This window comes from Trichosurus vulpecula, chromosome 2 (assembly GCF_011100635.1).
Source record: "Trichosurus vulpecula isolate mTriVul1 chromosome 2, mTriVul1.pri, whole genome shotgun sequence".
In the NCBI taxonomy this organism is placed as follows: Eukaryota; Metazoa; Chordata; class Mammalia; order Diprotodontia; family Phalangeridae; genus Trichosurus; species Trichosurus vulpecula.
The window spans coordinates 63,474,429-63,492,346 of record NC_050574.1 but is presented as its reverse complement, the minus strand read 5'-3'; positions in this window follow the sequence as shown (position 1 = coordinate 63,492,346).

The following is a 17,918-nucleotide window of genomic DNA, read 5'->3' as shown; positions in this document are numbered from 1 at the left end:
ATTCATTTCAAAAGAGTTGGGGGGAGGGGGGGGAATTGGGAAAGAATCTAGGAAGCCTGAGCCAGGGCTTGAAGGAAGGGAAAGAAGTCAGCAGACCAAGATAAAGGAAAGACCAGCCCAAATTTACAAAGGCACAGAGGTGATGAGAAAGAAGAAGATGAGGTGAAGGGAGTGGAACAGGTCATCCAGCTCGCCTGGAAAACAGCAACGTAGGACAGCAAGAAACATCCAACCAGGCTGGAAATAAGGCTGGGCGAACTGGTGGAGGCGCAGGGATGGTGCGGAAGATAGTCAGACCCGTGCTTTGAAAATCACCCTGGCAGCTGCATTAAAGCTGGATCAGAGGGCTGGAGAGGGAAGAGGAGGGACTAAGACTGGGAGATGGGTCCAGAGGCTGCTGCCTTTGTGCGTGCCAGAGGTGATGAGGATGGATGCTGGAGAAAGGAAAGAGAGAGCTGATTTTAGAGATTGTAGAAAGTAGGATTGACAGGAGCCAGCAACTGTCTGGATGTTCAGGACAAGCAAAGAGTCTAGGACGATAATGAGCCTTTGAACCTGAAGGAATGTTGTCAGAGTCTGGTGCTGGGATTAAAGGGACTTTTCAAAAGAATCAGAGGAGCCAGTCATGGTAGAGAGCAACAAGCCCTTTAACGTCTCAGGCAGGGTTTTTTTTTAAATAATATTTTATTTATTTTGTTAAATATTTTTAAATTACATGTAAAAAAATTTAGCATTCATTTTTTTTAAATTTTAGGTTCTAATTCTTTTCCTCCCTCCTATGCCTCCCCCCTTCTTGAGAAGTCAAGAGTTTGATATTGATTATGTATACATATGAGATCACACAAAACATATTTCCATATTAGCCATGTTGCAAATGAAAACATCAGGGATGTTGCCAGGAGACCATAGGCACCATGGTCTTCAAGGCTATAGTAGGAAGAGGGAATTCCTGATGTTCTAGGACTCCTGCAGGGATCCATGCTTTAGGGCACTTCAGACACCTTGGAGATAAGAGCAGCTCAGATGTCTTGTGGGGAGGAGAGAGATCTGTGCTGGCAGATGTGATTGGTTTCTTTTCCCTAAGGTTTGGGGTGGGGAAAGGGGAATCCAATCAGCTAGAAAACTGGAAGATTTTAGCCCAGAACAGAATTTTCCAGATATGGAGAAGGAGGGTTTTGGAGAAGGAGCAGGGCAAGTAGGAAGGGGTACCAGGTAAGAGGAGGAGTCTGGGGAATAAACAGCCTGCCACACAGACTGTAAACTTCTTGAGGGCTTCTTCTGTCTCATTTCATGTATGGTTCCCCAGCACAATACCTTGCAACAGGATAATAATAACAACTCTGTGGGGGAGATGCTATCATTATCCTTAGTTTACAAATGAGGAAACTGAGGCTCAGAGTGGTTCATTGACTTGCCTTGGCTAACAGGGTGAGTGTCTGCGTTGGGGCTGGAACCCAGGGCTTCTTCATTCCTCCTGACTCCATAGTCAGTACATTTTCTGCCTTGCTTCACCTTGATTTAGGACTGAAAGAGAAGTCAGAGTACTTCTAGTCCACGGGTTCTTAACTCAGGGTCTCTGAAAATGAAAGGTTTTCCTGCCTATAACAAATGGGAAGGTGGTGGTGCTATTAACAGAAATTCAGAAGCTGGAGAAAGTGATGAGGCCAATTTTGAACGTGATGCATTCCCATAAAGGTGCCAACAGGCTACCCAAGTGGAACTGTCCAGCAGGCAGTTAGAGATGTGGGTCTGAAGCTCAAAGAAGATAACTATCTAGCTAGAGAATCAGCTCCACAGAAGTGATCATTGGAGCTATAAGAGTGGATGGGACTGATGATTCATCCAGGATTTTACTTAAACTATAAGCTCTTTGAATACAAGGACTATCTTCTTCATCTTTGTTTCCTCAGAGTTTAGCCATAGTAGGCACTTAAATTTTGAGTTAAATTTGTGAACTGAGTAGGGACAAGAATCCTTGAGCTAGAGGAGGAAGAAGAGAGGATTGCTTGCACAGCTTGTCTCCTAGTCTTACCCAAGATGCAGCAGAGTTGCTGTGCTGCCCTTTCCCCCAAACTAACCCCAACAATGAGTCCTCCCAATAGAGGCACCAGTGGAATGATCTCCCAGTCCTTGAGTCTGGGGGTGACTTCTGCACCCAGCACTGCCCACATGTGGCCATATGCCTCATGCAGTTAACCCATAGAGATGGCCCCATTGACCAGACATCACAGAAGTATTATATTGTTGTTATTTGCGATTGTGACTGTACTCATAGACCAGTGGTGTCAAACTCAAAAGAAATGCTGCATATTGACTTGGTTGTTATTGTTGGTCAGTTATTCTTCAGTCATGTCTAACTCACTGTGACCCCATTTGGAGTTTTCTTGGCAGAGATACTGGAGTGGTTTGCCATTTCCTTCTCTGGCTCATTTTACAGATGAGGAAACTGAAGCAAGCAAGGTGAAGTGACTTGCCCAGGATTACCCAGCTAGTAAGTGTCTGAGGACAGATTTGAACTAAGGAAGAAGAGTCTTCCTGTTGCCAGGCCCACTGCTCTCTGTACTGAGTCACCTAGCTGCTCTGCATATTGACTTAGAAAACCACAAATTAACATTATCTTTGCTGTTGCTTGGCCCAAGTTTGATACCTCTGTATAGACTATCTTAGAATTGTGGAACCTCAGAATATCAGAGGTGGGAGGAGCCTTAAAGACAATCTAGTCTCATCCCTTCATTTGACGTTAGAGGATACTGAGGGGCAAAGAGCTAAGTGGCTATTAGAAAATCATGTTAGCTTTCAAAACTTAATTATGAAAATGGTTTCCCAAACTGATCCAGTCATTCTGGAAAGCTATTTGGAAGTATGCCCAAAGGGCAATCAAACCGCGCATACCCCTTGACCCAGCAATATCACTGCTAGGTCTGGATCCCAAAGAGACCACAGGAAAAGGACCTATATGTACAAAAATATTTCTAGCAGCTCTTTTTGTGGTGGCAAAGAATTGGACAATGAAGGAAAGCCCATCAATTTGTGAATGGCTGAACAAGTTATGATATATAATTGTGATGGAATGCTATTGTGTTATAGGAAATGATGAGCAGATTTCAGAAAAACCTGAACTGATGCAAAGTGAAGTGAGCAGTACCAGGAGAATATTGTATACAGCAACAGTAATACTGTACAATGATCAACTATGAATGACTTAGCTATTCTCAGCACTATAATGATCAAAGACAATTCTAAAGGACTCATGATGAAAAATGCTAACCACCTCCAGAGAAAGAACTGATGGAGCCTGAATCCAGATCAAAGCAAACTATTTTTCACTTTATTCATGTGTGTGTGTGTGTGTGTGTGTGTGTGTGTTTGGTCTGTGTTTTCTTTCACAATATGACTAACATAAAAATATGTTTTGCATGATTACCCATGTATAATTTGTATCAAATTGCTTACCATCAGTAAGGGAAGGAAGGGAGGGAAGAGAGGGAAGAGAGAGAGAGAACCTGAAACTTAACATTAAAAAAAGAATGTTAAAAATTATTTTATGTGTAATTGGGGAAAAACAAAATATTATCAAAAAATTAAACTAAAAATAAAGAAGAAAATGGTTTCCCAGTGTCAGTGTAGAGAAGAAGTACATTAAACTAGAAGTCAGTCAATACATTCCATTCCCAACTGTGTGACAATGAGCAAATACTTCTCCCTCCCTGGGCTTCAATTTCCTCATGTATGAAATAAGTTGGTTGGTCTGGTTCAACTCTAAAGTTCCTTTTATCTCTAGTACTATATATTCTCCAAGCTCCAGTATCCTATATTATAAGGCCCCTCCCAGCTCTGACATTCTGTGTTCTAAGATCCACCCCACTTCTGACTTTCTGTATCCTAAAGGCCCTCCCAGCTCTGACATTCTGTGTTCTATGATCCATCCCACTTCTGATTTTCTGTGTTCTAAGGCCCCTCCCAGGTCTGACTTTCTGTGTCCTAGGGGCCCTCCCAGCTCTGACATTCTGGGTTCTAAGATCCCTCCCAGCTCTAATCTTACATGTCCTAAAGGTCCTTGCATCTCTGTCTCTCTGTGTTCCAATCCCCCTTCAAGCCCTGACATTCTCTGTTCTTACATGATTCTGTATTAAGGAATAAACTAGAAAAAAAGGAACACATCATTTCTGCTGCCAAACGGGGATGATTTTCACATGGGAATTGATGATGAATCACCAAAAAACCACACTGGATTTTTGCATGCTCCATTATGCAGCCCGTTAGTATCAAGGTCAGTGGGGTGATTGATGTCTCCAGAATTCTCTAATGCGTGTCCATTCCCAACTTCTAAAACAATGAAATGGGAAAAAGTGTGAATCACCTCCAAGAAATCAGAAGGATGCAAGAGGCCAAACCCAGCCCCTCTCCTAAACTTAAAACTCTTGGGAGTCAAAACACAAAGGAAATCCCTTGGGAAACTTTTGAAAATGGTGCATGTGGGAATGTAGGTCTTGCTTGCCAAAAAGAAGTCTATATATGTGTCTGGGAATGAGTACAGTGACGTCATCAGACTTAACCAGACATCTCCTCCATACTTCCATTTCCCTTCACCCCATTTCACAGCACAAGCTACAGAAGAAACATAAAATGATGAGACCAAAATAAAAGCTGCAGCAATCCTTTGCATTTGTGTAGAATGTCACATTTCCAAATACATTTACATCCATGCTCTTGCTTTATCTCTGTCATCCCTATGAAGTAGATGTGGAGTGAAAATTCATTTCAGTCCAACCCATGAGATTTGGTGACATATACTTAATGTGGGGGAAAAAATCAGCCCATAAAATCTAAGACTGTCAGAATTAGTAGGACCTTAGAGACTGTCTAGGCCTGTTCCTGTCTGAAGTATGAACTAGAACATTCTCATGAGCTCATGTCACAGACATGAGCTCAAGGCACCACCTGGTTGGTCTCCCCTAGCCAATCTTTATTATTAATGTTTCCTCTTAAATTCTGGCGCTCAGAACTATACTCCAGATATGGTCTGACTGGGGAAAGTTTAGCAGAATGGTCATTCTCCACTTCCTGGAAGTTATACAACTTTTATGTCTCCTAAGATTGCATTTAGGTGAAATACCAGCTCAGAAACTTACAAGCTTCAGGTAAGTCATTTCTCTCTGTGTCTCAGTTCCCTCTTCTGTAAAGTAGGACCAATAACATTTGCATTGCCTACCTCACCAGGTTGTTATGGGGAAAGCACTTGGTGAGCTGGAAATCACCATAAAAATGGAATCTTTTGTTGCAGTGTGAGCCACAAGCAGAAACGTCAAACTCACTGCCCCCAAAACTCCCCAGTGCTGCCAAATCAGATTAACATGGAATTGGGAAATGTTTAACAAAAATAAATAAAAATACAATACAACATAGATAATATTAATTTGTGAGTTTTCTAAGTCAATATGAAGCCTGCAGGGATCTCTTTCTATTTGTATTAAGCTAGGGACATCCAAGGTAGCCCCATCTACTGCTGGACAGATCCAATTAGAAGTCTTTCCAGCTGTAAAACCTTACCTCCCTGAACATTGTACACAGTAACAGTGACATTGTACACTGATCACCTTTGATAGCAAAGGTGATCTCAGCAAAACAAGGATTTAAGACAATTCCAAAAGACTCGAGATGGAGAATGCCATCCACATCCAGAGAAAGAACTATGGAGTCTGAATGCAGATCAAAGCATACTAGCTTCTCTTTATTTTTTGGTTTTTGTTTTTTTCTTTCTCATGGTTTTTCCCTTTTGTCCTGATTCTTCTTTCACAACCTGACTAATGTGGAAATATATTTAATATGACTGTGCATGTGTAGCTTATATCAGATTGTATGCAGTCTTGGGGAGAGGGGAGGGGAGAGAGTGAGAAAAAAAATTTGGAATTCAAAATCTTATAAAAGTGAATGTTGAAAACTATCTTTACATGTAATTGGAAAAAAGTAAAATAATATTACGTGGGGGGAAAAATCTACTTCCTAGCTAAAAAGTCTGGGTTCTCCCTTCTGAAGCCACTCCAAACAAATCTAATCCATGTTAACCCTTCACGTGCTGAAGATAGATATCATAACCTCCCTAAGTTTTGCCTTCTTCAGAAAGAACATTCCCAGTTCTTTCAACTAATCCTCTTATATAAGTGTGATTTCCATTCCTCTTGACATTCTGGCCACTCTCCTTTGATGACAATACAGCTTTTCTTTTTGGTGGTGTTGTTGAATTATATTTTTTCCAATTACATGTAAAAACATATTTAACAATTTTTTAAAATAATTTTGAGTTCCAAATTCTCTCCCTCCCTCCCTGAGATGGCAAGCAATTTGATATTAAACATGTGCAATTATGCAAAACATATTTCCGTATTAGTCATGTGAAAGAAAATACACACAACACCACAAAAAATAAAGTGAAAAATAGTATGGTTCAATCTGCACTCAGACTCCATCAGTTCTTCCTCTGGAGGTGGTTAGCATTTTTCATCAGGAGTCCTTTGAAATTGTTGGATCATTGTATTGCTAAGAATACCTAAGTCATCTAGAGTTGATCATTATACAACATTGCTGTTACTGTGTACAATGTTCTCCTGGTTCTGCTCACTTCATTCTGGATCAGTTCATGAAAATCTTTTCAGGTTTTTCTTTGGGGGAGGGGCAAGGGGTAAAGTGACCTGCCCAGGGTCACACAGATAGTGTCAAGTGTCTGTGGCTGGATTTGAACTCAGATCCTCCTGACTCCAGGGCCAGTATCTATCCACTGTCCCACCTAGTTGCCCCTTTCCAGATTTTTCTGAAAGCATCCTGCTCTTCATTTCTTATAGTATAATAGTATAGTTATCTCTTCCACATTGAGACTTTCCCCATCATGGTTTCAATATACCATAGGGTAGGATAAGAAATTAAATGGGAATTTTGGGGGAGTTTTGCAGAAGCCACAGACAATAGGCAAAAGCCAGAAGACAACACAGAGCCTATGACCAAATACTTAACCCAAATTTTACAGTAAGGTACTATAAACATCCCATAAAAGAAAAAGAAAAATTCAGATTTCTCTGGAACAAAGGGAGGGCCAAAACATTTTACACAGATTATCCAGATTGCAAGGGTACTGTACCCCTAACTCCCATGATGTGGAAGGGATAATTGTGCTCCATTACAGTCATCTACTACAACTTGTTCAGCCATTCCTCAATTGGTGAGCATCCCCTCCATTCCACTTTGCCACCACAAAAAGGCACTATAAATATTTTTGTACAAATAGGTCCTTTTCCTTTTTTTAAAATCATTTTGGAATATAGACCTAATAGTGGTATTTTTTGGTCAAAGGGTATGCACAGATTTATAGCCCTTTGGGCATAGTTTCAAATTGTTCTCCATAGTTGGATCAGCCCACAACTCCACCAACAGTACATTAGTGTCCCAATTTTCCCAACATCCCCTCCAACATTTATCATTTTCCTTTTCTGTCATATTAGCCAATCTGATAGGTGTGAAGTGATGACTCAGAATTATTTTAACTTTCATTTCTCTGATAAATATTTTTTTTGTATAGCTAGATATGGCTTTGATTTCTTTGTCTGAAAACTACCTGTTCATATCCTTTGACCATTTATCAATTAGTGAATGACTTCTATTCTTTAAATTTCACTCAGTTCTCTATATATTTGAGAAACGAGGGCTTTATCAGAAATACTTGAAAAAAAATTTTCTCTGCTTTCTGCTTTTCTTCTAATCTTGGCTGCATTGGTTTTGTTTCTGCGAAATCTTTTTAATTTAATATAATCAAAATTATCCATTTTGCATCTCATAATGCTCTCTATCTCTTATTTGGTCATAAATTCTTTCCATTTCCATAGATCTGCCAGGCAAACTATTCCATGCTCTCCTAATTTGCTTATACTATCACCCTTTATGTCTAAATCACACACCCATTTTTATCTTCGTATATGATGTGAAATGTTGGTCTATAGTTTCTGTCAAATTGTTTTTTAGTTTTCACAGAAGTTTTTGTCAAATACTGAGTTTTCGTCCCAAAAGCTTGAGTCTTTGGGTTTGTCAAACATTAAATTACTATGGTCATTTACTACTGTGTCTTGTGTACTTTATCTATTCCACTGATCCATCATTCTATTTCTTAATCAGCACCAGATGGTTTTGATGATTCCTGCTTTATAATACAGTTTGAGATCTGGTACAGCTAGGCCATCTTCCTTCACATTTTTTATTAATTCCCTTGATATTCTTGACCTTTTGTTCTTCCAGACGAATTTTGTTATTATTCTTTCTAGCTCCATAAAATAATTTTTGATAGTTCGATTGGTATGGTACTAAATAAGTAAATTAATTTAGGTACCCATGAGCAATTAATAGTTTTCCAGTTGTTCAGATCTGATTTTATTTGTGTGAAAAGAGTTTTGTAATTGTGTTCCTGTAGTTCCTGGATTTGTCTTGGCAGGTAGACTCATAACTATTTTATATTGTCTATGGTTATTTTAAATGGAATTTCTCTTTCTATATCTTGCTGCTGAAGTTTGTTGGTAATATATAGAAATGCTGATGGTTTATGCGGTTTTATTTTATATCCTGTAACTTTGCTGAAGTTGCTAATCATCTCAACTAGTTTTTTTCAGTTGGTTCTCTAGGATCACGTAATATGCAATCATATCACATGCAGAGAGTTACAGTTTTGTTTCCTCATTGTTTATTCTATTTCCTTCAATTTCTTTTTCTTCTCTTATTGCTATAGCTAGCATTTCCAGTACAATATTAAATAACAGTGGTGATAGTGGGCATACTTGCTTCACAACTAATCTTATTGGGAGGCTTCTAACTTATCCCCATCAAACATAATGCTTGCTGATGGTTTTAGGTAGAAATCATGGGAATAAATGGAGCTTTCCTTACTTATCATTTTAAGGAAAGCTCCATTTATTCCCATGATTTCTAGTGTTTTTAATAGGAATGGGTGTTGTATTTTGTCAAAAGTTTTTCTGCATCTGTTGAGATAATCATATTGTTTCTGTTGGTTTTGTTATTGATATGGTCAATTATGCTGATAGTTTTCTAATATTGAACCAGTCCTTCATTTCTAGTATAAATCCTACCTGGTCATAGTATATGATAGTATGATCTTTGTGATATATTGCTGTAGTCTCCCTGCTAGTATTTTATTTAAATTGTTTGCGTCAATATCCATTAGGGAAATTGGGCTATAGTTTTCTTTCTCTGTTTTGTCCATCCCCAGTTTAGGTATCAGCACCATATTTGTATTATAAAAGGAATTTATAAGGACACTTTCTTTGCTTATTTTTCCAAATAGTTCATATAGTATCGGAATTAACTGTTCTTTAAATGTATGGTAGAATTCACCTGTGAATCCATCTGGTCCTTGAGATTTTTTTCTTAAAGAGCTCATTGATGGCTTGTTGAATTCCTTTTACTGAGATAGGGTTATTTAAATATTACATTACCTCTTCTGTTAATCTGGGCAATTTATATTTTTGTAAACATTCATCCATTTCACTTAGATTGCTAGATTTATTGGTATGTAGTTGGGCAAAATAGCTCCTAATAATCATTTTTATTTCATCTTTATTACTGGTGAATTCACCTTTTTCATGTTTGATACTGGTAATTTGGTTTTCTTCTTTTTTTAAAATTGAATTAAGCAATGATATATCCTGGTTTTATTTATTAGTTCAATGATTTTCTTACTTTCAATTTTATTAATCTCACCTTTGATTATCAGGATTTCCAATTTGGTGTTTAACTGGGAATTTTTAATTTGTTCTTTTTCTAGTTTTTTTTTAGTTGCATGCCCAATTCATTGATTTGTTCTTTCTCTATTTTATTGATGTAAGCATTTAAAGATATGAATTTTCCCCTAAGTACAGCTTTGGCTGTATCCCATAAATTTTGGTATGTTGTCTCATTGTTGTCATTCTCTTAGATGAAATTATTGATTGTTTCTATGATTTGTTGTTTGACCCACTCATTCTTTAGGATTAGATAGTTTCCAATTAATTTTTAATCTATGTTTCCATGGCCCTTTACTGAATGTAATTTTTATTGCATTATGATCTTAAAAGGATGCATTTAATATTTCTGCTTTTCTGCATTTCATTTTGATGTTTTTATGCCCTAATACCTGGTCAATTTTTTATAGGTGCCATGTACCACCAAGAAAAAGGTATTTTCTTTTCTATTCCCATTCAATATTCTCCAGAGGTCTATCATATCTAACTTTTCCAAAATTCTATTCATTTCCTTAGCTTCTTTCTTGGTGGGTTTTTTTTGTTGTTGTTGTTGTTAAATTTATCTAGTTCTGAAAGGGACAAGTTGAAGCACCCCACAGTATGTTTTTACTGTCTATTTCCTTCTGTAACTCATTTAACTTCACCTTTAAGAATTTGGAAGCTACACCTGTCAGATTGGCTAATATGACAAAACAGAGAAATTATAAATGCTGGAGAAGATGAGGGAAAATTGGAACACTAATGCATTGTTGGTGGAGTTGTGAACTGATTCAAGCATTTTGGAGAGCAATTTGGAACTATGCCCAAAGGGCTATCAAAATGTGCATACCCTTTAACCCTGCAACACCACTTCCAGGGCTGTATCCCAAAGAGATCATACAAATGGGAAAAGAACCCACATGTACAAAAATTTTTATGGCACCTCTTTTTGTAGTGGCAAAGAACTGGAAATTGAGGGGATGCCCATCAGCTGGGGAATGGCTGAACAAGTTGTGGTATATGAATGTAATGGAATACTCTTGTGCTATAAGAAATGAGGAGCAGGCAGACTCCAGAAAAACCAGGAAAGACTTATATGAACTGATGCTGAGTGAGGGGAGCAGAACCAGGAGAACATTGTACACAGTTACGGCCACATTGTGTGATGACTAACTTTGATAGACTTGGCTCTTTCCAGCAATGCAAGGTTCTAAGACAACTCCAAAAGGCTCATGATGAAAAATGCTATCCATATCCAGAGAAACAATCATAGAGTCTGAATGCAGATCAAAGCATACTATTTGCTCTCTGTTTTGTTTTGTTTCTTCTTTCTCGTGGTTTATTCCATTGGTTATAATTCTTCTTTGCAACATGACTAATGTGAAAATACATTTAGTGTGAATGTATATGTAGAGCCTGTATCAGTAGGCTCTTGGGGCATCTTGGGGAAAGAGGAGAGGAGGGAGGGGGAGAAAATTTGGAACTCTAAAGCTTGTGGAATTGAATGTTGTAAACTAAAAATGAATAAATAAATTTTAAAAAAGAATTTGGATGCTATACCACTTGGTGTATAGGTTTAGTATTGATATTATTTCATTGTCTATGGTACCTTTTAGCAAAATGTAGTTTCCCTGCTTATCTCTTTTAATTAGACCTATTTTGCTTTTTCTTTGTCTGAGGAGATGATTGCTACCCTACTTTTTTTACATCAGCTGAAACATAGTAGATTTTCCTCTAGCCCTTTACCTTTTTTCTATGTGTGTGTCTCTGCTTCAGATATGTTTCTTGTAAACAACATATTGTTGGATTTTGGTTTTTAATCCACTCTGCTATCCACTTCTATTTTGTGGGTGAGTTCATCCCGCTCACATTCATAATTATGATTACTAACTGTTCATTTCCTTCCATTTTGCTTTTTTCCCATTTATCCTTCTCTCTCTCCTTTTACCATCTCTCCTCAAAATTGTTTTGCTTCTGACCACTGTCTCCTTCATTCTGTTCTCCCTTCTATCAGTGCCCCACCCCACTCCCATCCCTTATCCCCTACCCCTCCTACTTCTCTGTAAGGTAAGATATACTTCTATACCCAATTGAGTGTGTATGTTATTCCCTCTTTGAGACAATTCCAATAAGTGTAAGGTTCAAGTGTTGCCCCACCTCTGCTCCATCTTCCCCTCCACTGTGAAAGCTCTTTTGAACCTCTTTTACATGAGATAATTTATCCCATTGTACCTCTCTCTTCCCTCTTCTTCTAGTGCATCTCTCTTTCTCACCCCTTAACTTTATTTTTTTGGATCTCATCCTATCATAGTCAACTCACACCCATGCCCTCTGTATAAGTACACTCTTTCTAACTTCCCTATGTAAGAAAAATTTAGAAGTTACAAGTATTATCTTCCCATGAAGGCTGTAAAAAGTTTAACCATATTAAATCTCTTATGATTTCTCTTTCTTGTTTATCTTTTTATGCTTTTCTTGAGTCTTGTGTTTGAATGTCACATTTTCTATTCAGCTCTGGTCTTTTCATCAGGAATGCTTGAAAGTCCTCAATTTCATTAAATGTCTATTTCCCCCCAAAGGATTATACTCAGTTTTGCTGGGTAGGTGACTCTTGGTTGTAATTCTAGCTCCTTTACTTTCCAGAATGTCATATTCCAAGCCTTCTGCTCCTTTAATGTAGAAGCTACTAAATCTTGAGTTATCCTGACTCTGGCTCCATGATATTTGAATTGTTTCTTTCTGACTGCTTATAATATTTTCTCCTTCACCTGGGAGCTCTGGAATTTAGCTATAATATTCTTGGGAGTTTTCATTTTGGGATCTCTTTCAGGAGGCGACAGGTGGATTTTTTCCATTTATATTTAACTCAACCCTCTAGTTCTAGGATATCAGGGCAGTTTTCTTTGATAATTTCTTGAAATATGATGTCTAGGGTTTTTTTTTTTCTGATCATGGCTTCCAGGTAGTCCAATAATTCCTAAATTATCTCTCCTCGATCTATTTTCCAGATCAGTTGTTTTTCCACTGAGATAGTTCACATTTTCTTCTATTTTTTCATTCTTTTGATTGTTTTATTGCTTCTTGGTGTCTCATGGACTCATTAGTTTCCACTTGTCTAATTCTAATTTTTAAGTAATTATTTTCTTTAGTGAGCTTTTGTGCCTCCTTTTCCATTTGGCCAGTTCTAATTTTCAAAGAGTTTTTTTCTTCAGTGAATTTTTGCACCCCTTTTTTCCACTTGGTCAGTTTCACTTTTTAAGGAATTTTTCTCTTTAGTGGATTTTTTTTTTTTTGCCTCTTTTGACATTTGGCCTATTCTGTTTTTTAAGGTGTTATTTTCTTCAAATGTTTGTGCCTCCTTTGCTAATCTATTGACTTTTACCTGCATCACTTTCACTTCTTTTCCCATTTTTCTTGTCTCTCTTATTTGATTTTTAAAATCCTTTTTGAGCTCTTCCAGGACCTGAGGCCAATTTGAATTTTTCTTTGAGGCTTTGCATGTAGCTGCTTTGATCTCACTGTCATTTTCTGAGTTTCTGTTTTGATTAGGTTCTTTTTATGATGTTTGCTCATTTTTCTAGCCTGTTTTTTCTTAACTATTAACTTTATGTTCAGTCTTAACTTTATGTATGGTCCACTACTGGCTGCCCAGTGCAGGGGCCTGTGGCTTCAATGCTGATTTGCCCTGGATGGCCTTCCTTGGACTGTGCTTAACTCTCACTCCAGTGAGATAGATCTTTCCTGCCAACCTTCTAAGTTGTCTTGGGCTGGAAAATTGTTTCACCCCATTCTTTCGTTGGTTCTGCCACTAGAGAATTCATTTTGAGGTGTTATTTTAATGCTGTTTGGAGGAGAATTTGGGAGAGCTCAGGTGATTCCCTGCTTTTACTGTACCACCTTGGCTCCACTCCTACAATGTAACTTTTCAATATCCTTCTTAACATATAAGAACAGAATGAAAAACTCTGGACGTAGTCTAACCAGGGCAATAGATGATGGGACGTTTTCTTGCTAGTTCTGGACAGTCTGCTTGCAGTAACAAAGCCTGAGGAGGTATTCCAGAACCAAGCATAACTACTATTTTTATTACCTGCTGTTCTTTACTCCTGCCTCCCCCACCCCCACAACTAGCTTAGATAATGGAGATCTGAATGTTTGCTATCCTTGCCAGGAACTGAATCCAGACTATTCCCAGGGACCTGAGCCTGAGGGATCTCATTAAAATGCATTTCACCCTCGGCAATATCCCACCCATCCACCCACACCTCTTCCTTATTCTTCCCTAGTGTGAGCAGGGAGCTGTGCAGACTGGCTCATACCTCTGCCCTAGAGCAGGAATTCCTGGAGGTTCCTGGAAGCAGACCCTCTTGGAACTCCCTGCCACCCCCAGTTCAGATTTCTACAACCTCCTGCCCCTTCAGAGAAGAGCCTTACAGCAACTCTAGCCTTCCAGCCCATCAGGAAGGGCTTGGAGTGGAGATAGAGATGGAATTTAGATAATCCATCAGTTTGATTCTCCCCAACACAGCAAGAGCCCCAAGCATGAAGAAACTGGAGTCTATTCCACCTACCCACATCCACCCCCAATGGTAGTAGAAAGAGCCCTGTGTTTCAGGGCTGAGAATATGGGTTCAAATCCTGGCTCGGCCACTTACTATCTATGTTAAATAGTCACCTGTTTAGGCCTCAGTTTCCTCATTTGTAAAAGAAGGGCGTCACAAAATCAAGGGAAAGAACAACCACAAAACAAAAGTGAATGTTGCAAAATCCCCCCCCCAAAAAAGCTTAGCCCCCAAAGAAAAGATAAGATCTCATCCTCCCCACCCCCAACTCCTTTGCAGAATTGTGAGGTCCATAGATTGAGAACATCACATGTACTTTATTGTCGGATTTTTTTGATGTATTGATCAGTTTTACTGATTTTTTCCCCTTTTATTCCTCTTTTTTTCTCTTAAAATATTCTTGTTATATGGATTAGGTCTCTGGGAGTAAGAGGGAACACAAGGGGAAATGTAAGCAGTATCAAAATGAAAGATATTTTAAAATCTTTTTGAAATGAGGGAGTTGGACTAAATGACATTGAGAAGACCTTCTAGTTCTAAGGTCACTTCGTGATGACCAGAATCTCCTAATCATAAAATCCAATTGTCTCTAATTGCTCCTCATTCTCTAACTGCTGGGCATCCATTTGACTCTTTTGAACCTTAGCCTACTCCCTGCCATCCTCTTGCCTTCTGTAGCTAATCTGCTTCCAGAACTATAACTAGAGTGGGGCTCTGGGGGTATAAAATAGGAGTTTCCCAGAAGCAGTGCCTGAATCTCCTCCTTCCTCCAAATCCTTTCCTACCCCAGCTCTTCTTAGAAGGAATTACAGGATTTATCTAGGGTAGAAGCAGACTGAATGTTCACAGCCTCAAGCCTTGTGAGAGTTCCTTCCATTCAGTTAAATAATTCAACAGTCATTTATTAAGTACCTACTACTGAGCCTAGATTGTTGTTGCTAAACTCTGAGGGAGATACCAAGTTTAGATAACACAGAGGCCTTGCCTATCATCTGTCTATTTTCCTCTGCTCTGCCACCATGACTGTCCTCAAGGCTACCTCTTGTGCCTTGCCATCCTAGAGCTGGCTTGCACCTCAGCCACACATACAGAAAAGCATCTTAGAGAGACGCAAAACAAAGAACCATGTGAGGGTTAAGGAGTATTTAAAAGTAGTTGAAGAAAGAACCAATTAAAGAAGGCTTTGGGGAAAGCTCAGCGTCTGAAGGATAGATAGATATTTAATGAGTGAAGAAGAAAGAGCCAATTAAAGAAGGCTTTGGGGAGAGCTCAGCATCTGAAGGATAGATAGATATTTAATGGGTGAAGAAGAAAGAATCAATTAGAGAAGACTTTGTGCAGAGCTGGGCATCTGAAGGATAGATAGATACTTAATGGGTGAATGGGGAAAGGACAAAAATTTGAGGCATAGGGAACAGCACAGAGGGGAAAAAAAAAAAAGCAAAGGATATGTTGGTAGGACAAAGAGAAATATAACCTGGCTGGAGCAGAGTCAATGGAAAAGGTAAATAGGAGAGAAGGTTGGAAAGATCAGATGGAAAGCCTCCAATGCCAGATAAAGTAGTATGAACTTTACTCTGTAGACTCAGGAGCCACTGAAGAGTTTGGGGCAAAAGCGTGACAACATCCCATCCATATTTAAAGATTATTCTGGTAGCAATATGAAAAAAGAATTGAAGAGGACAACCACAGATAATGATACTTGCTAGGTAGCCATTTCAATAGGCTGGGCAGGTAGTAATGAGGGCCCATCCTAGAGCAGGAACAGTAAGAATTGTGATGGGTGGGCAGATGTTATAAAAAGAGAGAATCAATACAGCTTGACGACAGATTAGATGTGAGAATTAAGAGAGCAAAAGAAGTCAGAGATGACATGAAGCTTTTGAACATAGGAGGCGGGTAAATTAATGGTGGTGTCACTGACAAACTGAAGCCAAAAGGAGGGACAGGTTTAATTGGGAACTGCAACTCTGTATTGGACACATTCGGGTTGAGGTCCAGGGGGAAATATTCCAGGGGCAGCTGGAAACCTAAGCCTGAGGTTCCAAAGAGAAGTCAAAGCTGAAGCTCTAGATTCAAGAGTCACCTGACACAGAGGTGAGAGTGGAAACTTTGGAAGGGTGGTAAAGTAAGGGAAGTGCTAGATTGGAGACAGAGGACCTGGGTTTGAATCTCAGCTCTGCCACTGTGATCCTGGCAAAGTTATTTAACCTCCCTGAGCTCTGAATTCTTTGTGTATTAAAATGAGAGCAGTTGGATCGGATGACTTCTGAGGACCCTTCAAGATCTGGGTTTATGTTCTATAAAAGAAGTTGCCAAAAGAACACATGTAGAGAGAAAAGATGACAGAACCTTGAGGAATACTAACTTCAAAGCGTCAGGATGAGAATGAGGAGCTAGTTTTTGTTTCTTAAGATTGAGAAGAAATGGTGAGTGAGGCATAAGGAGAGCCAAGAGAGTATGATGGCTCTGAAGCCAAGAAGACATGGGGAAAGGGGTATGTAGGAGGACAGAAGGGAACCGTGTCATTGCAACAAGAAGGACAAAAAGAAGGAAGCCTGAAAAATGAGGTATTGGATTTGCCAATTAGGAGCACCTTGGTGATCTTCGAGAGAATAGGGTAGAAGGGAGGGGAGGAGTGATTTGGGAGGAGCCATATTGCAAGAGGCTGAGGAGAGTGGGTAGTAACAGTGGAGATATCAGATATAAACAACTTTTTTCAAGAAGTTTGTCCATTGAGGGAAAGCAAGAAATAGAATGAGGACAAAAGAAGAATGATCAAAGGCAGGAGGTTTTTTTTTAAATTTAAGAAACCAAGGAATGAATGTGGACACATGGGAAGGAGACGGTGGAGAGGGAGAAACAGAAAATGCATGAGAGAGGTGGGGTGACTGCTGAAGCAGCGTTCCAGAGGAAGTAGGAAGGAATGAGATCAAAGGGAGGACATCTTTTCTTTGGTGACTAGAGAGAAGGAGACAGTGGGTGTTTTGAAGGAGAGAGAGCATTCACATCTATGGCTCCCATCTTCTCTGTGATGTAGCACACTAGGTAATCAGCTACAAGCTTCAAGGTGAGGGACTTAAAGAGAGAAGAAAATATTTAAGGGAAATGAGATAGGGAGCAGTGAGGAATCCTGGCTCCAGGCATCATCAATACGTTAGTCTGCCCTGCTTGCCATCAATCAATCAAGTATTTATTAAGTGCCAGGCACCGTGCTAGAGTCTGAGGATACAATATAAAGAATAAAACAATCCCTATTCACATGGAGCTTACGTTCTACATGGGGCCTTCACGTAGAACTAGCATCTCTAGTAGTTTGTTGAGCCCTTTTCAGGGCTGTTCACCCACCTTTGGTGTCCACCTGTCCCTCAACTCTCACCTGTGGCTCCAAGAAGCCATAGCATACATAGGGGGCACACCCCAGTAAACCATCTCAGCAGACAGGCTAAATCAGGTTGAGGGCAACTGACAGTCCTCAAACTGATTGGTGAGTTAGGGGGATGTCTGCCCCTAGCATAGGAAGACTTCCCCTGGTGCAAGGGTGGGGATCCTGTGACCTCAAGGCCATATGTGGCCCTCTAGGTCCTCAAATGCAGCCCTTTGA